Source organism: Pimephales promelas, chromosome 2 (assembly GCF_988280905.1).
Source record: "Pimephales promelas chromosome 2, fPimPro1.hap1.1, whole genome shotgun sequence".
Classification (NCBI taxonomy): Eukaryota; Metazoa; Chordata; class Actinopteri; order Cypriniformes; family Leuciscidae; genus Pimephales; species Pimephales promelas.
In genome coordinates, this window is record NC_142770.1 from 18,140,062 (window position 1) to 18,164,903 (window position 24,842).

A 24,842-nucleotide genomic window follows, 5' to 3' on the forward strand; every position below is an offset into this window, starting at 1 on the left:
TATGAACACATTTATGCCAGTGATTACTAAAGTGCTTAACTTGTGCACTTTTGAATGCAGACGAATCTCTTTGCTGTTACGTAGCAGCCAATACAAGCCTCTTTCACACACCTTTCTTTGACATGGCATGACATAATGAGGATATGGTCCTAATTTTTGTCTTAATTACTTAGGGCCTATTCACACCTACCGTGTTTGGTTCGGAATTTCTGACTTTTCTGTTCGGTCCGAATCAAAATTACAGGTGTGAAACCTACGTACCAAACAGGCGAAATTTGGTCCGACGAAAAGAGGTAGTCTCAGTCTGGATCAAACTGAACAAAGGTTTGGTTCTTTTCTAGCGTGAAAGCATTTCTGTATGGTTCGGACTAGGCCTGGATGATTAATCGAAAAATAATCGAAACCTATAACCGACGTCATTTTACCATGTCGGTTATTTCGGTTTTTGAATCCCATTAATATTTCCGCCCACTCTGTGTTAATGTACTTTCCCCTTAAAACATATTACCACATGTGTAGTCACGTAACTCCGCCCCTTCCAGTCTGCGACATTTAAGCAACATGAGCCCCTTTCACACAGCGCGTTGATCCCGGGAAATTGCCAGAACAAACACCTTCTGTCCCTTCACGACCCGGGATTGGTGCCAGGTTGGGGACAGAGCAACATTGTCGTGTTCAGTCCCAGAACAAAAGCCGTAATCAATGCCGTATTGTAATGATGGCGATTAAGCCGGGATCGTTCGCCAGCGTGAAACGGTACGTAATGCGCTAGTTTATGATCGAATCAGAGACAAAAAAATGCACAAGCTTGGTTTCTCGAGAAAGAATATAATAATAATAATACAATAATTATAAAATTAATAATATAATAATAAAATTATAATAATTTATTTTCTTTACAAAAATAACTATTTTCTACATTTTTAAATATTTTGAAATATTTAATAAGCATTAAAAGCTCTATGTGCGTTTCCTTATTTTAGAATCACAAAGATAGGACTCTTTCCTATAGAAAAAATACATACATATTTACAGTATAAGCTTTAGTGACATATGAGAACAATTTTTTTAAATAATCGTTCAATAATTGTAATCGAGGTAACTTGTTCGATTAATCGCAATTATGATTTTAGCCAAATTCGTCCAGCCCTAGTTCGGACTTTCAGACGTTTTACAGGAAGTTCCGGTGGTTCCCAAACGATACGCATCTGTTCATTCATGTTGTCAAAGTTACCCGCCGAATTAACAACACGCTGACGTCAGACGCACGTCCATTCACTAAACCAATCAATGTCAAGATGAAGCCCACATAGATGATGACGACAGGACGCAAGTATGTCACGTAAAGTTCTTTAGTGCGCTCGCATAATTACAATGTGAAACCAAACCAAAACTTTCTGAAAGTATAAAATGTATCAAAACGCAAACTTTGGTTCGGACCTTGGTGCGGACCTTCAGGTGTGAAATGCCTTTGACAGTGTGACATGTGCCTTATAGTTTCATTTGAGTTCATGCTAGAGTTGGACCAAAATCTTATATCAAAGCATGAATAATTTTGTCTCACAATAACACATTTTTTTAAAGGAGCTGTATGTACGAAATGTATTTCAAATAATCATAAATGGCCCTGATATGTCACTTGGCATTAAGTTCATTTCAAATATTATATTACTGACAACAGTAGTCCGGCCAGGATATTGTCATTTAAAAAGTGAAGTTGCAGCCCTCAACTGATGTTGATGTTGTCATGTTGTGTTTTGGTCTGATGCTCTACCCTCCACATATCTACCAATCACGAAGTCAGTAGTGTTGCGGCATCCGGGTTGCCAGCTCTGCTCTAGTTACCACAGCTGCAGATATAAATGTGTCGGATAAAATGTTGGATCCTGCAGCCTATCTGGCAACCTCGAGTCAGGGGGGAGGGGATTCACCGCTCTAAGGTAATTTGAAAGTGATTGCAGTACCAGTTTTGGCCACAATCTTACATACGGCTCCTTTAATGTTTTATATTTTGCACAAGATAAAAAAAAATAAACTACTCATTTAAAAAAATGCATAAATATTGCTGCTTTACATTAAAGGATTAGTTCACTTTTGAAAAAACTTTTGCTGAAAATTTACTCACCCCCATGTCATCCAAGATGTCCATGTCTTTCTTTCCTCAGTCGAAAAGAAATTAAGGTTTTTGATGAAAACATTCCAGGATTTTTCTCCTTATAATGGACTTCCATGGGAACCAGGTCCAACCGAGGTCCAAACGACAGTTAATAACAGTTACAGATGCAGCTTCAAATGTCTTTAAACGACACCAAACGATGAATAAGGGTCTTATCATGCGAAACGAGTGGTTATTTCAAAGCTTATTCCAAAAATGTAACTTTTCTAAGGACAAATGCTAGCCTTTCTCCATTCTGTGAGGCGCGTTTGCAACGTCACGTAATACGCAATTACGTTCAAAAGGTCACGGGCGACGTAGCCAGAAGTACAGAGTCAGAGTGTTTACAAGTTGAACGCATAGGTTGAACGTGAAAACTAACTCAAACGCCGTTTACAAAAAAGGAATTAAAAGGTAAAACAACGATGTCGGGCGATTTTGATTCTGTACTTCCGGCTACGTCGCCCGTGACCTTTTGAACGTAATTACGTATTACGTGACGTTGCAAACGCGCCTCACAGTAGATTACAAGGCTAGCATTTGTCCTTAGAAAAGTTACATTTTTGGAATAAGCTTTGAAATAACCGATCGTTTCGCATGATAAGACCCTTATTCATCGTCTGGTGTCGTTTAAAGACATTTGAAGCTGCATCTGTAACTGTTATTAACTGTCGTTTGGACCTCGGTTGGACCTGGTTCCCATGGAAGTCCATTATAAGGAGAAAAATCCTGGAATGTTTTCATCAAAAACCTTAATTTCCTATCAACTGAGGAAAGAAAGACATGGACATCTTGGATGACATGGGGGTGAGTAAATTATCAGCAAAAGTTTTTTCAAAAGTGAACTAATCCTTTAACTAGTGTCCTTTGTTTGCTGACAGTGCTTGGGAAACAGGGTTTAATGGTCCATTGCTGACCCAATGAAACACTGCCCGTGTACCAGAGGAAAACCTGCTTTTAACTCGCCTGACGGTTATCTGATGTAGTGACTCAGAATCCCCCGGGAACGATCAGCTCAATGTTAAGGAGGAACTCAGTGTGCAGCGAACATAGCCAAAGCACAAATCATATAAACATTCAGCGGAGAAGAGACACAAGGTCATTTCAATCTCATAGTTGGAGCAGATGGGATGGCGACCTTTCAGTCGAGATTTCTAAATGAACAGCATGTGGTTTATGTAAAACAGCCCGTCCCTGCATCAAAGGGTGTTTCCTAACTTGCTTGAATAACTGATTTATGAAGTTGTAATGAAACACAGACCCATTTCAAAGAGAAAAATTGGTGTTTCTGACCACTACAAAAGACAAGAATTTGAGAAAAAGACAAATTTGTTATTATTCACTCATCCTCATGTTTTTCCCTAATTTGTATGTTGTATTTTTTTCCATGGAATCTTATGATCCACAGAAATAAAAAAAACCCACCATGCAGGTTTTGAAAGAGGGAGAGCAAACAATAACTTTTGTATTTGTCCTGTCAACTATCTGTTTAAAATGTATATTTATATGTTGGTATGAATCACCAAATTGCTAATCTCTTCAGGGATCTGCAGTCACACCCTCATGTAACAGGATTTGTATCTTATGGACATGGCCGTGGAGATGGGAGGGTTAAGGTTCATCTAGCACTGACACAGCAGCTGATCTGAAACACATATGTCCAGTGAGGCGTGATGACTGTGCACACCCAAACACACAGATGGACGGGTGGGGGGAGCGGCTGCGACCTTTTCATGCACTTTCAGGCTCATTTCTTCCTTACTGTCAATCTTTTGTTTTAAAGGGATACTCCACTTTTTTTTGGAAATAGAATCATTTTACCACTCCCCCACAGTTGAACAGTTGAGTTTTACCGTTTTCGAATCCATTAAGCTGATTTTCTGATTTTTAGAAGAATATCAGGAACAAGACAGTTTCTGGTCTCATCATAGTATATTCCTATGGAAGTCAATGAGACCAGAAACTGTCTGGTTACTGATATTCTTCTAAATATCAGAAAATCGGCTGAATGGATTCGAAAACGGTAAAACTCGACTGTTTAACTCTGGGGGAGTGGTAAAATGAGCCTATTTCCAAAAAAAGTGGAGTATCCCTTTAAAGTTCCCCTGTGGGGAAAAGTTTGAAAATCAAGCTTTTATACAGTATGTCAGTCTCTACAACTAGCTGACTAATTAGTCTTAAAGAAGCCCTGTATAATTACGCTGGATTCTCAGTTCATGATAGGATGAATTTATATCAAACACTAGTTCAGTTTAGAAAATGCTGTATTGTTAATTAGGGTTAGTTTAAAGTTTCAACTTGCGACCTTGTATTGCATTCCAGATAACTTTGAAAATAACTAATAGTATTTTGTTTCAGTTGCCATCAAATGAAGCTTCTCTTCAAGATTGCTAGAAACTTCCAGGCCAGTATTAATCCAAAATTGCATTGTAGGCGCAATAGCCGCATTAAAGAATGCGGGCCAGGGCTTTAAAGACGCATTCCACCTCTGAAAAGATGAATGTGTATTTAAAATGGGTCATTTATGTAGAAGGAATGTGAAATTATATTTTAAATTTGGAGCTTTCTAGACTGAGAAAAGCTAGAAAATGTATTTTTGTCTTATGTAGATGGAAGACAACAACTCCCAGAATGTACTTGCTTCGCTGCCCTAGGAGGCCACGCCAACCGGTAAAAGAGGGCAGTAGTTAAAAAACAACTCTAAGATACTAGTGAGTCTCAGTGATGAGTCTGCCCGAAAATGTGTTTCGAGATTGCCCAAAATGTCCGAGATTCGGCTTTTCGAATGTTTTTCGAGCTCAGACTTAGGTAAACTCCGCCTCTGTTCATAACCACGCCTCAAGCCCGAGCTGGCCCGCTTTGGACCAAGGTATTCATTGGGCCAGAAAACCCAGGCCGAGGAAGCCCCAGCGAGGCCCGAACAAGCCCCCGGGAATGACAGTGGAAACATGACTGGCCCTGGCAGCATGCCCGCTTTTGGCCCAACAGTGGAAAAGTGGCGAGTATGGGTTGAGGTATCCATTTCAGCCATCATGGAAGCCATGGAAAAACACATGTATGGCCCATACTGTGGCTAATTCAGATAGCAACGTGACATCATGACTTTTGCATAAACATACACGCAACTTTCGAGTCAAGTGGCGTGCTATCTCTACGCATTTTGAGCTATCCGCGTATGTCTACGCCATTAACGTCCGCGTCATTCCGCGTGTCTGTACACGCTGTCAAATGTCCGCGCGAAACGAAGCAAAATGCACATCTACATCTGGGGAGCTATGTTTTTCTTTCCTAGGATGGTAAGGGAACAGTCAAAAATGCCATTAACCCCAGTGACGGGTAGGTGTAGGGATGGGGTTGAGGTAAGTCATATATTTATATATACAGTAATAACGTTAAGTCAACCGCGTTCATAAACACGCTGAAAAGCGATTATGCGTGTTGATAGCACGCCAAAAATGGAAATACGAATTGCCGTGTCATACACACACTACTTCATGAGATCAGTCTGCAGATAGGGACAATACCGAAACCCATAGTCCTCAAATACCTCAAGCCCATATTGTGCCTATTGGCCCCACCATGCAATGCTAGCTGGGTAGGTTGGGACAAGCTAATATATGCAGAATATTGACCCTCCAGGACCAGGAATGGACACCCCTTTTCCCATCAGAAGTGCAACGGAAGTTCCAAAACAGCGGGATGGAACACAATGGAATGGAACAGACTGCAAATATCCATAATAATGGATGGCTGTAGCAACAAAAAAATGTTTTCATGAAACCTTCATATTGTCCTTTTTGTTTTTCCTGCTTTTATTTTCCTCGTAAGCTTAATGACTGACCACATGCCCCTCAGCTTCGGAGGCAAATGTGATCTTGCTTGTCAGCATGTTGTGAAATGCCACTCTTGGCTGATGAGACACAAGAGCACCATTTAAGAAGACATCTGAATACTACAACTATGACTGTCCCGACTGTTCCATGGAGGAAACCCATTCTTATTACTGAAAAATTGTCCTTGTCAATTCTGTGAGGATTGTGTGACACAGGCCATGGACCAGATCCATCCGGTGCACTGCCGTCATCAAGGAGACCCATCTTGTGACATCACAGGGTCACTGTTTTCCTCTTCCTTCCTGAATGGAGCCATCACAATAACTGCATAATATGATCATATGGGGTGACCTACATATCTCCACTGACAAAAGACAAATTCAAGGAAAGAAAGTGACAACATCAACATTGTCTTTTTTCAAAGTCTGTTGTGTCAGCTTTGTAACCATCTGTTAAAAAAGAAAAAGAGCACTTCCTGTCCACTTAATCGAGAATAGGAAGAGGAAAGGGATTGCTTTCCTGCTCCTGCTGCGGATTGCATCACTGTCATTCGAACACACACGCACAACATAAAAACAAAACAAACAAAGGTTTACAGCACTCTTAGGGAGCCAAAAACAGTGCTGGACAGCAATTTTTTATTTTTATTTTGTTACTGTACTTAAGTAGCTCTAGGGAAACCTTTACTAGGGGTGTAACGGTTCACAAAATTCACGGTTCGGTTTGATACGATACACTTGTGTCACGGTTCGGTTCGATACGGTTCGGTACGTTTCCGATAAAGCAAAAAGAAAGAAATAGCAGAGAAATGTCCTTGATTTTTTTATTTTTTATTATATTTTTATTAAAACTAACATCATAAAGTATGATATTTTTAACTTTGAGCAATGATGGAACTATACTTGACTTACTTGAGCATATAAAACAAAACAGCTCCTTGGACAAAATGATATTTAATATTGTAGTAGTTATAAACAAACATTTAAGAGCAGCATTGTATTCATAATGTCAAAATAAAACCAACGTAACTAGTAGCTCAGTTTCGTTCCACTTACATTATATTTTCCATTTGGGCACTGTTGTGGTCACGACAGCGTCTCTTACATTATGAGCATGCTTGCCGCGCGCAACCCGCCTACATTTGAAATAACGAGATTTTGGTCGGCAGGAAAAATGGTCCAACGAACCGGTTCAAAAATGCGAACCAAAACCGAACCGAAAACCTCGTACCGAACGGTTCAATACGAATATGTGTATTGTTACACCCCTAATCTTTACTACACTTCGTTCCAAAGTTCCACCAAAGCTAGGCAGGGTTGAGCCAGGTTAGTACCTGGATGGGAGACATCCTGGGAAAACCAGGTTGCTGCTGGAAGAGGTGTTATTAAGGCCAGCAGGGGGCGCTCACCCTGTGGTCTGTGTGGGTCCTAACGTTCCAAAATTGTGATGCGGACACTATACTGTCAAAAAGCACCGTCCTTGGGATGAGACGTTAAACCGAGACTCTCTGTGGTCATTAAAAATCCAAGATTTACCCATTGGTCTCTGACCATCATCATGGCCTCCTAATCATCCTCACACCGATTGGTTTCCATCACTCTTCATCCTTAAGTAAATATTTTATTAGAGTATCTGTACTTTTTCTCAAGTAGGCTACTTGATGTGTACTTTCGTCCACCACTGGCTAATACTTACTAAGTAATAATTAGGCTAGTAGCTATATAATAGCTGCTCAATGAGTGGTGGTGTAGCACAACAAAATGCTGCATCGCTATTTTAAACATGCTAAATGACCAAAAATGTCATCTTATACTCATGTAAACATTTAGTTTTAGAAAATGTTCATTCGGAAGGTTAATTTAAATGAACTGTTTTAAAAAATACTTTATAGTGTAGACTAGCTAAAAGCTAGCGATTTAAATAGCATTAAAGCTAAGTTAGCTTCCACAGCTTCAAAGTAGCTTTCCCAACACTGATATCTGTTTTCGCAGCCACACATCCTCAGTGGAAACTGTGATATGAGGTTGGAGCTGTGCTTTGATAAGCCTGAGACATGCAGGGCTGGACTATCTCACAGTGAACCGTGTGCGTCTCACCATCAGGAAAACACTGAAGCGAGCACACTATGCAAGCGTTTGTTATTTTCTGAGGTAACATTTTTCAAGATATACACACATACAGTCAAACCTTGAGCCGTGAGGTTGCCTCACAAACCAAAAAGTACAAAATGATATAAAATTGACTTTAAAACGTCAAAACTGCAAGTGGCTTTGTAAAAGTGTTTGATATGACTGTTCTATATTTGACAAGAGGTGCAGCAACATGACTATCCTGACTATCTCCAAAAAGCCTCGTTTTTCACAAATTCAAAAGCACAAGAGTCAAAAAGGTTTAAGTGCTTAAGACAAACAACAGTAGGAGACTCTTTACACAATGATATCAGCTTTACTCAGGGAGGGGGTCAATGGGGGCTCGCTGTTAAAATACAAAGCTAAATGAGCATGGCGACCCATGACAGACTTTGATTGATGCCGGTCGGTTCAAGAACTGAAAGAGTCACATTGAGATTGTGGCTCCAAACCAAAAGCCTTTGGGGTTTGTTGGCCGGTAATAACGGTCTTGAGCGAGAGTGAAACTAGAGTTGTTATTCCTCTTTTTCTGTGATTTTTAACACATTACAAACTTGATGCTGGTGTTTCATATTACAGAAGAATATGACCACAGAAACAGCAGGTAAAACATTGTTAAAGGTCATGAGGGAGATCTACCACCATAAATGTCAAGAGAACCTCGGGAAGACAAAACCTGCTGTGCCACTTACTTTCAGGGTCGTTTTTAAGAGTAAACCGCTGCCTCATCCTTGACTAAATTGCCACATCCAGGAAACAGCCTTTAAGTGGTAAAGAGCTGGTGGAAAAGAGTGTACATTTAGACGTCAGTCATTATTTAAGAACATTGCCCTCCATTTGCTCTTAAATCTTTCAGTGTTATGTCCAGTTTAGCAACATCGTAGCAAAATTAGGACAGCATTACGCAAGTTTTAACCGCAGCTGAAGAGTGTGGGCCCTGCCCTGTAAACAATGATGCGAGAACAAACTGCAATATCCTTCTCCATTAGCTTGACTAGCCTCGCCCATAATCTGATGGGTATATTGCTTGATGCTATTTTTTTTTTAAATGACCAATTTATAATAAAAAAAAAACAAAAAACACATATGATGAAGTGAATACACATACTGCAACGTGGCCACGGGCCAACTCTGCTGGTACAACTACTAACTTATCCATTATGACAGGATGCTACAAGCCGGATAAAAATAGTCGCGCTTCTTCTCCATGAACTTGGACACAGTGCCTGGAACCAAAGACTGTGTTCAAATAGCAATGCGTTTGTTTATTGAGTTTGTGTTGCATGCAGATCGTTTATGTCATGTTAAGCCAAATCAAAGGTGGCCGTGTGTATCATTTGAACAGGGTATCTAGTGTCTCTGAGGAACACGACCCCTGCAGTGCTGTACATGGAGAAGCTCCAGTAATAGAAGGGAATTCCATGCTTTTAAATTTAGCATGAACATCCACCCACCTTCAGAAGGCTTTGGCACTCTTATTTCAACACACAGTAGTAAACTCGATCCTATCGGTCATTAACGCATCCATAAATACCCACTGTAATATACACAATCATTACCAGGTTGAAGAGACGAACTTGTGAACTGCCATTCCTTGCTCAGATTCCCATCAGTCAATAGAAATTTTAAAAGATCTCCTAGTAGATCCAGCATTCCTGGTTACTGAACTCCAAATGATTCTTCTTGATTCATTTAAATGTTATACGTTTAACCTTGCAGGAAGCATTTATTCCAAAATGTGACCAAGTAAATGTGAGGTATATTTAGTGGCAAAATTCGCTCTCGCCGCCCTGCCAGCGACGCTGTTGAAAGATTCGTGGACGCTCTGATGCTCTGATATAGATTGAATGCGTGATCTTTTTTAAAAATGTAATTAAAGGGGCCGAAAAGCAAACAAGCATGTCGATTGTTATTTTTGCAGAAAATTGATTGATGGAAAGAACTTAAAAAATTATAGTGACATGTTTGCTAATGAAATAAATTAAGAGCCATTTGCGTGGTGTGGCTTTTGTGTTCATGGTTAATTGCTATAATAATTTGCATTCCCGCTGAAAAAGTGTTCTAGCACGAAAATCTTGCCTATAAATAGTGTTGCGCGCCCTCTTATCAAATTCAAATGATCAACCTCCTCTATTTTGCTCCGGAACTAATGTGGTCGGGACTAAAGTTTACAGGACTGCGTTCTCTGGGATTCTCTCAAACGGAGCACTTCTACATTCCGATTGGTTGCTGCCGAACCGCGTCATTGCTTATTACCATAAATTTGAACTCACTTAAACTCTCCTCGCCGTCTAAGACGCGTCGCGCCACCCTCGCTGGAGCTCGCCGCCAGCTTTCATTGAAAATGAATGACTTCCGGCCACTTTGACGCTCTCGCCGTCGGTGGTGTGAACAGTAAGAGTCTGGGTGGGGGGTGTGGCATCAACATGGTGGCTCTCTATCGTGATGTCCATCGGCACAACCCTACATTGTGCCACTAAAAAACAAATCCTATTTGGTTTTTGTCAAGGAAACCAGTTCACCTCTCTATTGTGCTGGATTCAACCCTACTCTAGGAGCTAATTTTAGCCTGGTGAAAACCAGACCATTCTCAGTTGGAACTGAGTTGTGGTCTGGCAAAGCGTCATAGACAAATCATTTCCAGAGGGGCGTCACCAGCGGACGTCGCGGGTAGACCTAAAACCAATCAGAGCGATGAAGGAGATGACGTATGCAGAGCGGCGGCTGGCGGAGAAACATCTCTGAGTATTGTTCTTTGCCCAGTTTTTAACAAAAAGGAAACGTTCAAATCGCTTAAAAACAGACGTGATGGCTGATTCGAGATGGCGGCGTCCATCTTTGTAATGTAGGCTACAAAATCTGCTTCAAAATCCCAGCTCTGTCATCATCGTGTAAAGCCCGCCCCAACGTTTCTGATTGGTGCCGCGATTTCTGCAGACTGGAAATGGGACTGGAATGAGCTCTTTGCCATACTAACTTTCAGAGCAAATCTAAATTTGCCGGAAGTTGTCTGGGTTTTCCCAGGGTAAGCTAATTTAGTTCCCCAAAAGGCATTCCTATAACCAAAATCATTCCCAGTTCCTGTAGCGCAAACACGCCGAAAAGTGGGTACTTCCACCAATAGTTGTAGGAACTATGGAAAGGTTCCTCCAGTGCAAAAGCCCCTATACTGGGTAAGCATGGAAAAAGCTAAATAATTGAATTGTCATGGCAACATACACTTAATAAAAAAGGGCAAAACACAGTTGCGTTATACTTTCTCATTTCACTCACTATTGGCAGGTGTGGTAAACCGTACATTTTGGACCCTGTTTGAGAATAGAGAGCTGTGATGCGGCACTCGACAACAGGAACTATGGGTAGGGTGTGTCCGCCCAGGCAGATGAGTCGTTATATTTAGGCTATTTTTTTTTCTTTTTACACAATCAGTGCAATAGAGCACGTTTCCTTTGTGGGCAGGACGCCATACACCACCCTCAAAGTCACGGTCAGAGGGTCACAACATACGCATATAAACAGACAAGCTTAATAAACGTTATTTTCTTTTGTAACAGCATATTAATTGTGTGTGAAGTTCCAATCCTGAAAAACCTTTATGAAAGTACATTACAGGGCAGTTTTCCTTTCCTATGCACCATGAAAACACCTGTTTTTCAAAAATGCTGTTTTGCAATAGTTGTAAATATAACACCAACAACTTCCCTGATCCAGTTGAAAGATTCATATACACAACATATACATGTGTATAACTTCAGGCTAATTCCACAACTGAAGATGCTGTTGGTGCATTCCTGAGAAAGCTGAGCTGTTTTGGCCGGAGGGAGGGAAGTAAGACTGCCAGAATGTATATATCTTCATTAGCACATATGCGCTCAGATTTGTGTACTCAACCGCAAGAGACAGGGTCAAAAAGTTGATTTTCCGAATTCCAAACGATTCAATGACAAATTGAGCCGAGTCAAGGATTAGCTTGACGGTTCACACCTTCAATTAAGTTGTCAAAAAGACACGAGGCTTTAAGGAGGATGTCTTCAGAAAAGAGCTTGGCTAAGTGCTCTACACTTTAATCTGACCTCGAACCGCTCTCTGTTCCGGGGGCCGTGAAGTCGACCTCAACCATGAGAACTCAGAGCCACTTCCTCCAAACTTGCTGTGATTTAAAATCTAGGGATTCGTTGACCAGATCCGAGGCTCTTACCGAGAAACGAAGCGCTAGGGATCTGACACGTTAAATTAAACAAGTGCCTACGATCTATCAATGAAGAAAAGAGTTGGTTGGACATCTTTGTTTTCATGGCATTCACAAAGGTGGAATGTTTTAATGTCGGACAAACGTACCCCCTGGGGATTTTATGGATACAAAGCGTTGCTTTTAAACTGCAACAAAGGCCTGTCGTCCACTGGAAGCGATACGAAACCACTGTATGGGGCTACATTCAGTCTCGACATGTTTATGTTTCTTATTAAAGGAGTAGTTCTGATAATTTACTCACCTCCATGTCACCCAAGATATCCATGTCTTTCTTTCTTTAGTCGAAAAGGTTTTTGATGAAAACATTCCAGGATTTTTCTCCATATAATTCACTTTACTGGGAACCAAACGGTTCAAGGTCCAAATAACAGTTTCAGTGCAAACTACAAACTTTTCAAAGGGCTTTGAACGATTCCAGACGATGAATAAGGGTCTTATCAAGTGAAACGATCGCTCATTTAAAAAATAAATAACAAAGTTTAAGTTTTATAAGCTCAAATGGTCGCCTTGCTCTGTTCTGTGATGCGTGTTCGTGACTCTCCTGTTCGAACTCATTCATCAAAATGAACAAATCTTTTTTTGTGTCATTTGGTTCATTCAACGAACGACATGAACGTATTGGCTCGGAAAAACATTTGTTCATTTTGAAAACTACTTTTTTAAAGAAAAAGATCACACTGGTTCTGCTCAGCAAGGGTACAAAAATACAGTAATATTGTAAAATTTTATTACAATAAACTGTTCTATTTGAACATTTAAAAATGTATCAAAGCTAAATTTTCAGCATCATTACTTCAGTCTTCAGTGTCACATGATCCAGAAATCAGTCTAATTGGCCGATTTGATGCAATGACAGTATTTTAGACCAGATTTTGATGCAGAAAGAAAGAAAGAAAGAAAGACAGATGTGACAGCCACATCTGGGAGTGATTGTGCCGCTCTCAACAGATGTAAAATGACAGTGATTGGGCCCATTAAACTCCTGACCTGGAACATTTTTACTGTGTTCCCAAGACAAAAACACACACCCCCAAAGCCCCCCTGGGGTTAAGCCTCACAGTAAACACCACCAAACAAATATTACCCACACAAACTACATCTGAGTGGTTTGAGCTCGCAGCTGTCAAACCACAGCTACAGTACATCCCACCAGCAAATCAAAACTGTTACAAAATGTTATTAGCCATAGCCATGAAAATGGCCTTTTTTTGTAAGCGCATGTAATCTCTTTGTAATTAAAGTGAAATTTTAATAACGATTTCATTTATCTTAGTTAGTCTGATTTGAAACTCTTGCGTAAGACGTCTGGCCTCTCAGATCCAGCATGCAGAAAACTGGCTGGGACATCAAACAGTTCCGTCTCAAACTCATTTGAGTCAGCTCTTGGCATCTCGTTCTCGTTTTTTTTCCTCACGGGGTACGACCTTGTAACCATGGCGAAGAACTGCTAATATCAATGCAAATGGATTCTCTGCTTGCAGGAATTCGGCTGGACCGGAGGAACCCCGAGTGCCAGTCCATTTACATTCACACAGTCCAGGAATTAAAATCAAAAACCAGACAAAAACAAAAAGTTACATATATAATCAGGCCGGGAAATGCAGGTGTGTGTGTGTGTGTGTGTGAGAGAGAGAGAGATGGGGGGTGGTTCAGGGGAATAAATCCAAGAAGGCAATTTGAAGGGAAAGTGGAGTTCCAGTTCAAAATGTAGAGAATTTCCATCTTTTAGACATGTATACCAAACGCTATGCAAATTTCATAGATCAATATGCATCAATTTCTGCATCTGTGGTATAAAAATAAAATAAGTCACCTTTATTTATATAGCACTTTTTACAATACAGTACAGATTGTTTCAAAGCAGCTTTACAGTGATAACAGGAAAATAACTGAACAAAGTTTGTTTTGGCCAACTAGGGCGAATATTGCCAATTTCCACCACTATAATAGGTACTGTAGAAATTGTAGCAAAAAAGTACAGACCATTTATAAAAAATGAAGGGCTTTATTGTGACCATGTTTTTGCTAATCTAAATGCGTCTTAATCAGATATCACTATGCTACGCTGATAGGCCTGCTATGTTTTTAGTTTGTTCACCACCGGCTAATGGATAAAACAACGAAGACGGAATATTTGGACCAAGTTCTGAGAAACTTGACATAGGTTTTTGAAAAACTTGGACACCATTTTTAACAAAAGTTTAAATTCAAACACTCTAATGCCTGGTTCAGATTACACGATTTTAGCACGCTCCGTTTGTCATAGGGTGTCGTGGGGATTCGTAAACGACAACGGGCGTTGGGACGCAAGATTTGATCGTATAGTGTGTCATAGTGGGTGACATGTAGTGTAACATAGTCTGCGATGCTTCACGACATCACGACAAAAAGACTAGCATGTTTAATTTTTTTAACGGTCATCCACGACGGTTCCGTCACATGTATAAGGTTGACCAATAGGAGCACAGAAGCTTTTCCTTACACAACTTTCAAAAATGGCGAAACGAAAGAGAGACGATGGTGCTAAAAGTAAAAATATATAAGAAAACAATATTTTACCTCAAGTTCTCTTTGGTGGATTGACAGCCCATACTGTCCTCTTCGAGCAATCCAGGAACGTGTCAATTGTTGGGTTTTCTTTCTTTTTTGACTTTTTTTCTGAACACAGGACAGCCAATACAACACTCACCGCTTCATTCACTGTTTGTTTACGTTCGTTTCTGGAAGTCACTCGCTACTAGTTTCACCTTCTCAATGACATCACGCGCACCGTTAAAGACGGCGTGCGATGACTGGTCAGAAAGCAACATGTAGTCTGATATGTTTCTCATCCACGACAAGACAAGATTTTAGGAGTCAAAATCATGTAATCTGACACAGTGACTATCGTAACCTGATGTGTAATCTGAACCAGGCATAAAATTGTCGGTAACGCTTTCTTTTACAGTCCAGTTACCCATGTAAATACTGTGTACTTATTTTAGTAACTACAGTTACTGGGTAGTAACTAGTACTAACCCTGAACCTACCCCTAAATCTACCCCTGTTCCATGTACTTACCTTATATTAGCCAGTTCTTTCTAGGTAAGTACATTGTAAGTACACTGTAAGTACTGTACTGTAAAAGGAAGCGTTACCAAATTGTCATGTGGTATCACCAAGTAAAGGTACACTGTACAAATGATTTTTCGAGGTACATTTTACAAGAAAATACTAATCTTTCCACTTCAAAAGTTCATGCTTAATTCAATGTATTACTTTCCATTTATTTGAGCTGCACGATTTAACGTTAAAAGGTCACAATCTCGATTCAAACACCCATGTGATCTTATTCCACAACGACAATGATTCGCCTGAGTCTATTAAACCTTTGACAAAATCACAGCGAACTATAAAAGGAGACTTGTTTAGTTAGTGGTTGTTTTTTTTCCATTTCATGCTTTGTTTTGGTTGCACCTGATGACTTTCATTTAGCAGATACAGTACAGGATAAAAAAATAAATAAAATAAAATCATGCTCCACATAACTCCAAATCAAACAAAATTCTGACTGGTCATGAAATTGTGGCTTCACTTTTTCCGAGGACAGAAACATAACTTGACTGGAAACTTGTCGCATCTCCTCTAAACAGAAGGACGTTGTAAAAGGACATGGAAAAGATCTCTTGGGCAAGACATAAGCCCATTCAAAGTCTGTGAAAAGGGTCCTTAGTGTCACATCCAAAGCGATCTCATGGGGTCTGTCCTCCTCTCACTTCCTGTGCTGGTGTAGAGTTGTGTTACAGTCTGTGAGAACCATCTCTATGGGGCCTGTTTCCACCCACACATGTATAAAGAGATTATTCTGACCCTTATCCCACAGAGACACAATTCCTGACAATGATGCGGTCTTGTTATGCCACACCGGCTCATCCAATTATATTACAAGATTTGCCCATGTTGCTCTCTGTCATTTAGCTTGTTCATCTATAATCAAATAACACCACGGAACAATATGTGGATATGGCGAAGACCACATTATGCAGCTGTGCGCCATTTTGTGGGTTTATAAATCTAATTTTTGACTGGAAACGACCGGAATCTGGAATGTCAATGCAGATGTTCTTCTCCAATGGACTTTAGGTTATAAAACTCTCATTTAAGGGGTCTTCAAATGATAATAAGAGGTATCCCTCGCTTAAAAGGGTATTTCATAGGTTAAAGACATCAAGAGCAAGGACATTTACATGTGTTGAACTACAACCCATGCTCTTGACCTTAAAGGAGTAGTTCACTTTTAAAAAAAACTTTTGATGATAATTTACTTACCCCCATGTCCATGTCATCCAAGATGTTCATGTCTTTCTTTCTTCAGTCGAAAAGAAATTAAGGTTTTTGATGAAAACATTCCAGGATTTGTCTCCATATAATGGACTTCAATGGGAACCAAACGGTTCAAGGTCCAAAAGACACTGTCAGTGCAAACTGTTCAAAGGGCTTTAAACGATTCCAGACGATGAATAAGGGTCTTATCAAGCGAAATGTTCGGTCCTTTAAAAAAATAAATAAAGTTTTATAAGCACAAATGCTCGCCTTGCTCTATTCTGTGATGAGCATTCGTGACTCTCCTGTTTGAACTGGTTCATCAAAATGAACAAATCTTTTTTCGAGCCATTTGGCTCATTCAACGAACAAAATGACTCGAAATAAGATTCGTTCAGTTTGATGAACAGGAGAGTCACGAACGTGAATCACAGAACAGAGCAAGGCGAGCATTTGTGCAAATAAAACTTAAACTTTGTTTATTTTTGACATTTTTAATCCTTTAAAAAGCTGGTGCAAAAACAGTCTGATTTTGGCCTTAGGACAATTTACAAATGAATGACTGTTGAGAGATGGCTGCTGTAATAATGAATCAGTCGAAAAAGACTCAAAAACTCGCAAGTAATGGCTTTGAATCACCTGAATGATTTCGTTAATTCACAGAAACAGCATCGGTCTCATTTACTAACAAATAGGCTAATAGCAAATAACAACTAGCAATAATTTACTGAATATCTTCTTTAAAGCTACACTGTGTAACTCTTAGTTTATTCTTAGCTAAAAACACTTAGTTATTTCAAAAATATATGAACTCAATATATTTACTTCGTTCAAGTAATCAAAGTATTCTCGTGAGTGTATAATATGCCATTGCAAATACATACGGGTAAGGGGTTCTAATGTCGGTCGCCATGTTGCCCCTCCATCTTGAAAGTACATAAGCCAAAGAGGGACATACCCGTTAATTCAAGCTTCGCCTTTCGCGTTTACGTTTGATTTAACACTCATGGACGAGGTGAAACTGGAAGCCATGTTAATCTTGGACTACATTGGCCACCGTAGGAGTTAAAATGAAATCGGAATTGAGAGGAACAGAAACTACACTCTAAAAAATGCTGGGTTGTTTTAACCCAACTTTGGGTCAAATATGGACTAACCCAGCCGTTGGGTTAAATTTTTACATTACATATTTAACCCAACATTTTGGGTTTGTCCATATTTGACCCAAAATTGGGTTAAAACAACCCAGCATTTTTTAGAGTGTAATATTCACTGGATGGTCATATACCTTTTCACCACTAGATGGGGGTAAAAAAAAAAAAAATCACACAGTGTAGCTTTAAAATAAAAAAAAGACACCAACCAAAGGTCTGTATTCCAAACTACAACTATTTACGCTCAAAAAGTGGGGTGACAGTTTGTCAGATTAGTCCAATAATTCAGATAATCCACAACTAGTCAACTTTGAAAACACGTAGTTTGGCATTTCCCCAATTTAAATCAAAAGATTATCAGCGCAAAACACATTTACATACAAAAGTACTCTCAGCATGCAAACGGTGAGAAAGAAAACCAGGATAAAACAAACCCGAAATTAGACTCGCATGGAGCGGCAAGACCAAAGAAAGTGAGAGTAACTTGCACAATAAAAACACCACTCACTCGCACACACTCCACACATCCTCAAAACAAAATGAAAAGTTTCCATGGCAGAACGCAGTCAGCATGTGGAGCTCATATGTTTCTGATAAGCGTTAATGGGGAACTGTGAGGTAATGATGAAGTCATGCTTGTCCACTGGACAGGTTCAAATAAAAGACTGGTGCTTTCCAAAGGGTTTCATTCTTACTCAAGCACTGACACACACACAGAAATGAGACTTGTCAGGGCAAGAGAAGATAAAATTACAGTTTAAAGTCGTGTTTATCTTTACACACGGCTGGATAACAGATCCTCCAAATGCATCTCTGTGTATCTGACCTCAGAAAGCATTCTCAGCCAGACGGTGTTTTTTCTCTAATATGAAGAAAGAAAAACAGAGAGAAGCCTGATCATCTGCAATATTCATTCTCTTCTTTGCGTTCAGAGAAAGACAAGCAGACACACCCATCGAGAAAGGAGAATGGCTAAAAACTGGCTTAAGAAATGGAAGCTTTAGCGGTAAGTTCTGCCAGGAAGACTCAATTGTCGCGTCACTAATTACTTTCTCATCTATCCAATCTCGTCTAATACTTACGGTATAAAAGACCGGTACTTACACGTGTTTGAGTTCATAGATGCTGACGCTTCCATTGACCTCCATCCTCCCCTACACCTCCAAGATGGTTCCTTCCCTTCCAACCTCCCCACCACCACCAGGATGGTCCCTTCCTTTCCAACCTCCCCACCACCACCAGGATGGTCCCTTCCTATACCTCCTAGGGGGTCGGCTGCGCCCCTGCCTTCGTCTTCAGGCAGGAAATGCAGAGTCCGGACCCTCGGATTGAGAGCTATGGACGGGGCCTACGCCAAATAACTTTATTGCTTGCTGGGCTATCAATAAATGTATTTCTTGTTACAGTATTTATTCTCCCGAGTCTTTCTGGTTGAACTCAAATTGTAGTATGAAAGAAAAAATGTGTGATACCATTTTAAAGCAGAACACGGTTGTCAGTCCTGAGTCCTTAACACGTTACGCTCACACTCAGTTTTGTTATTTACATGAGCGACAAGTCACTGTTCTCCATAACTACTGTAATTTGGAAGAGATGTAAAGCTGTGACTTTTTACTCGAAGCGGTTCGTGACTCATATTTGTGTTTCAATGGCGATCAGGTGGTACTAGTAAGAGCACTGTAAGTTGTTTAGGTTCATTGTTATTGTATTTGCTCCTTGTGCGTGTTCATTTTGGAGATGGCGTGGCTTTGTAGAAGCTCTGAAGGAAGGGTGCGATCTCATGCTTTCAAAGCTTGCTATTGCTAAAATTCCACTTATCTAAAGAATTATTAGGAACATCTGTTCAATTTCTCATTAATCCAATTATTTAATCAACCAATCACATGACAGTTGCTTCAATGCATTTAGGGGTGTGGTCGTGGTCAAGACAATCTCCTGAACTCCAAACTGAATGTCAGAATGGGAAAGAAAGGTAATTTAAGCAATTTTGAGCGTGGCATGGTTGTTGGTGCCAGACGGGCCAGTCTGAGTATTTCACAATCTGCTCAGTTAATGAAAGCTTTAGCTTAAGTTCTCAATTAGCGCGTCATGTATAACCTCATTTCTATCCAATCAGGTGCTAACAGTCATAGTATAAAAGATTGGTACTTACACTTGTCTGAGTTCGCAGATGCTGACGCTGCCATTTACCTCCATCCTCCCCAACCTCCACCAAGATGGTCCCTTCCTTACCTCCAGTAATCTCAGGCAGGACATGCAGATTCGGCAAACCTCGCTTTGCTCGCTAAGGACGGGGACTACGCCAAAGAACTCATAAATTTATGCTTGCTGAGCTGTCAATAAATGTATACTGCTTTTATGTATACCCGAGTCTTTCTGGTAGAACTGGGATTGTTATGCACAACCATTTCTAGGGTTTACAAAGAATGGTGTGAAAAGGGAAAAACATCCAGTATGCGCCTATGCGGCAGTCCTGTGGGTGAAAATGCCTTGTTGATGCAAGAGGTCAGAGGAGAATAGGCCGACTGATTCAAGCTGATAGAAGAGCAACTTTGACTGAAATAACCACTCGTTACAACCGAGGTATGCAGCAAAGCATTTGTGAAGCCACAACACACACAACCTTGAGGCAAATGGGCTACAACAGCAGAAGACCTGAGTACCGGGTACCACTCATCTAGGAAACTACAAATAGGAAAAAGAGGCTACAATTTGAATAGTTATATAGTATACTATATCTTTATTGTTATAGTGATCGTCCTTCCTTGGTGTGAACAGGCCCTATCATGGATTTTTGAAAATGACTGTTCATGTAGAGTGGAATATAGCTCTAAGGGAATGAAAACATCCTGCAAAGATTTATATCTGAAAGTGCACCGTATATAAAATTATTTTCTTTCAAAAGTGAGAGTCGACTCTGAGTCTATGAAATGAATTGTTTTTGAACGAGTCATTAGCTGTTACATCGTGACGTAGATAGGTCATTGGCCGCTCCCAACAACTCCGTGCGCAGACTTGAAGTGACGTCTAGAACACATCATGTCGAGAAGACGCTGTGTTCTACATTGCAAAGACAGTTCAGCCACTTGTTTCCACTGTCCAGGGACGAGCATGTGAAGAATCAGTGGTCAGAGTTCATATTTGCAATGCCCGAACCTTGTGTTCTCATCATTTTAATGACGAATCATTCAAAATTCAAAAATATAAATGAATTCAAATGTGTTGATTCGCAAGCCGGTTGTTCCCGAAGGAGGGCTCAGTATCCAGTGTATTTGGATAAGGTTCATCCTCCTCCGAATCACAATCTGTAAGTAATATTATGTTTTCTGTAGCATGCACAATATAGTTATGTGTGTTATGTACACTCCGCGCAGCTTCTAAGCGGGGTAAAGTTAGTTTTGTTTTTGATATTCACCAGACATTCACTGAAAAATGGCAATTACCTCCTAAACGACTTAGCCAAATCTGACTAAGCTCTATATAATAAGCAATGCCCTTCAAAAGCCCCCGCAATGTGAGTTTCGCTGGGAAAGCTCGCTCCTGACGGAGACGTGAGTAAGGGACCGTGTGGAAGTGCACTTTTTCTGACACGTTTGTCCAAACACTATATACAATTTTCAACACTTGACAAGCTATAATCCTGGTTATGGGCATCCCGTTGCCGACAGTCTCTGCCTACGGTTTACCAATAACAACTGACTGGGTCATTTGACCAATCGCCGCAGATTCGCGTCACTCAAAGGAGGTGTTTGGGAAAATGAATCGTCGAACAAATCATTTGGGAGTCGTTGAGCAAATCAGTTAAAAATAAATGCATGTTATAAGACAAATAAAGTGTTTTATATCCTTGCCTGCACGTTAAACTGTTTTTGGGAACTCCTAAAACAAAAATAGGAACATTTCAAATGCTATGATAGGGGCTCTTTAACCTTGACTTCACTAACAGTTTCAGTTACGTTCACCGGGAATCACTTCTGTGATGATTACATGTGATTAAAGACATATTCACAACAGAGTTTTGCTCTAAAATAGGCCTAATAATGGTCTTCTAAAAAAAACATTTCACATATTGTTATCTACAATGTGAGGTCCAATTGTACGGTTGAATCAACTGTAAAAGAAAGACCATTGGAACAACAATCAGTCAGTATCTAGGTTATTTGTTCTAACTAAAACATACTTTTTAGTAAATGTTGCATTTTAGGAGCCAGTGACTCCTTTGTCAGTGTCTATGTCTGGAGCCCTGTGCTTTCAATATTATTAACCTTGACTTTGTGTCCAACCCAAGTTATCTCACTCCCTATCAGGAGTGGACATAAACACCATAGACATTAAGATCCTGCTACCTACACTGCAATCTTGGGCATAATACACACAGAGCACTCCTGAGATATCAAAAATGCTGAATAGGAAGACAGCTCATTAGGATTTGAGACAGAGCCAAACACATTTTAGTCAGGGGCCTGAAATGAACAGAAGGCAAGTTCAGGCTTAATTAAATATTAAAAGCCCATAAGAGTCTTTATTGGACATACACACCTTGCCCTGCAGACAAATTAATCTTCAATTTTTATATCTCATGTGCAAGCGTGACTTAATTAGAATGAATTATGAATCATGATCTCCAATTAAAGAATGAAAGAATTACCAAAGAGCAAAGAAAGCTTTAAAAGGCGCGAACATCACTGTATGTGCCTTTGACTTTTGACTGTATTAAGCAGGCGATAATGACGGCCTGCGGCCTGGGACAGAGAGTTTAGAGCCAGTTTACAAAACTAATCTATTATCCAAAGGCAATTTTTTATTTATTTATTTAAAGAAACCTTCACATTTGATATATATATACATATATATATATATATATATATATATATATATATATATATAATTTTTTTTAATTGTAAAAAAAAAATCAAGCATAGCCTATATTTAATGTACTTCATATATTAAATTTAACATATTTATTTTAATGTGTTTTTAAATAAAATTCATAATATATATGTGTGTGTGTTTGTGTGTGTGTATATGTGTGTGTATATATATATATATATATATATATGTACACAGATTTAACACCTTTTAATTAACACAATATATAATTTTAGATCTATAAATATTTATTTAAATAATATATAATCAATTGAATAATATAAGACTTCAAATGCAAAAGCCTCTAAGTGCCATCTAAAATTTTCTTCTAAACTAGCATAATCATTCTGATCAAGCTTGTATGTTTATATTCAGTTATTTCACTTTAATGCCAATGAAAATGACCTATTGCCATTAAAGTGAAATTACTGAACTTAAATATACAAGCATGATAAAAATGCTAATTTTAGAAGAAAATTTCAGATAGCACTTAGAGGCTTTTGCATCTGAAGTCTTCATATATACAACTTTTTTATTTAATAATTAATTTCAAATTCATTTTATTCATAAAATATTAATGATGTATTCTCAATATTACAAAATCTCATTATAAATACATGCATGCATACATAAAATTATGGTATTTATAATTTTTATTTTACATATTAAATAGTTTAATTCAAATAAATGACATTATATTTGATATTATAACTGTTTATCTATATATTTTATGTTTAAAAATACATTTATAATATGCTGAACTTAAATATATCTATTTGATATTTTATATAATATATTTCTAATTTATTTATTTATTTATATCTATTTCACCTAAAAACCCATATGCATATTCCTCTGTTTGATCTGCATCAAACACATTATTGCTCTGATCTGATTGATCTCCATGACGAACATGACAGACAGCATCTCTGTTACTCCATCGCAGCGCAGGGAGGGACACACTGGGACACTTCAGAGGCTGCACTGCATCCATCACTTCAAACCAGCTTCATAAACGTATAAACTGCGCTGCAACTGAATTCATGCATGAACAGGCACGAGCACTCTCCCAAGCGCAGATGCAGCATGTCACAGACAGTCCTGTCTCATCTGACAGAGGCCTAAATAAAATATCGTCCCAAAGCGTATTAAGCGCCGCTTACCTGTGACAGGTTTGGGAAGTTGCACCCAATCTGGTACTTTCACTCAGTCCACGCGCCGCGCACGTTCAGCGCCGAGAGCTCGAGCGGTTTGAACTGCGGGTTCATCAGGGCAGATGCAGTGAAGAGCGCGTGAGGTCAGTGGCTCCGCGCAGATGACATCAGCAGAGGGATTGACGTCACACGCAGTGCTCAACGGCTTCAGCGGATCCGCATGTGATGATGATCTGCGGCAGGGCGGCACGCGCACTATGTGGCAGGAAGTCATGCTCGTCACGTTTGCATAAGGAGCAAAATATGGCAGCCGCCGAAAATGTGTAAACCAATCGAGTCTGTAAAAGGGTTTTTTTTAACCCTCTGATTATCTTCATTTGAGGCCTACACGGACCCAAGACAACAACTTTTAATTTTGTAACAGAATAACTTTTTTTGTAATTTTATTCTGTTTATTAATGTTTTTACTCAACATTTGTGTGCAGTTTTTTGAGCATTTATGATATCTTTTAAATTCCTATAAATAAATGTAAACATTTTTACCAAAAACAGCATTTTATGTAAAAATTCACTTTATTGAAAATTTAAAGAATATACATTTTTGAAATACTACAAAAGAAAGTTTAGCACCGGTGTCTGTGTCTATGGGGCAGTAAAGCAGCATTATCTAAAGGAGATCCTGCTGTTGCTCTGCTGTCATCTAGAGGCGGTAAATGGAAGTGTTTCACTCAGTTTTACCGCTGGATGGCGCTGTCACTCGTTGACTCTCTCTATTTCACATTCATAAGCACATGTTCATCATTCGCTCATTTACATTATTTATATGTTGAGAGAACTCGATCTCGATCTAAACTCTGTCTAGTTTGTGTCTATTTGTGCATCAGATCTGCAGTAAACTTCATCTGAACTTCTGTGTGGAGAAACCGATATGAAGGGTTTTAATCACAACAACATGAAGATCATTTAGCTTCAGCTCTGTGAGTTTATTACATGT

The 24,842-nt window shown here is 39.4% G+C and overlaps 1 protein-coding gene and 1 long non-coding RNA gene across 2 annotated transcripts in view; one reads left to right on the top strand and one right to left on the bottom strand.

The window, feature by feature from the left end:
- Positions 1 to 19,230, top strand: part of LOC120495204 (uncharacterized) — a 57,783-nt gene extending 38,553 nt beyond the window's left edge. Inside the window, exons 2-3 of the long non-coding RNA XR_005626004.2 lie at positions 18,758 to 18,831; positions 18,948 to 19,230. This is a non-coding gene — a long non-coding RNA (uncharacterized LOC120495204). The remainder of the gene's footprint in view (positions 1 to 18,757; positions 18,832 to 18,947) is intronic.
- add3a (adducin 3 (gamma) a) overlaps positions 1 to 24,006 on the bottom strand; it is a 111,318-nt gene extending 87,312 nt beyond the window's left edge. The window contains exon 1 of the mRNA XM_039694641.2: positions 23,858 to 24,006. The gene's annotated coding sequence lies outside the window, so the exon portion shown is untranslated. The remainder of the gene's footprint in view (positions 1 to 23,857) is intronic.
- Between the last annotated feature and the right edge of the window lie 836 nt (positions 24,007 to 24,842).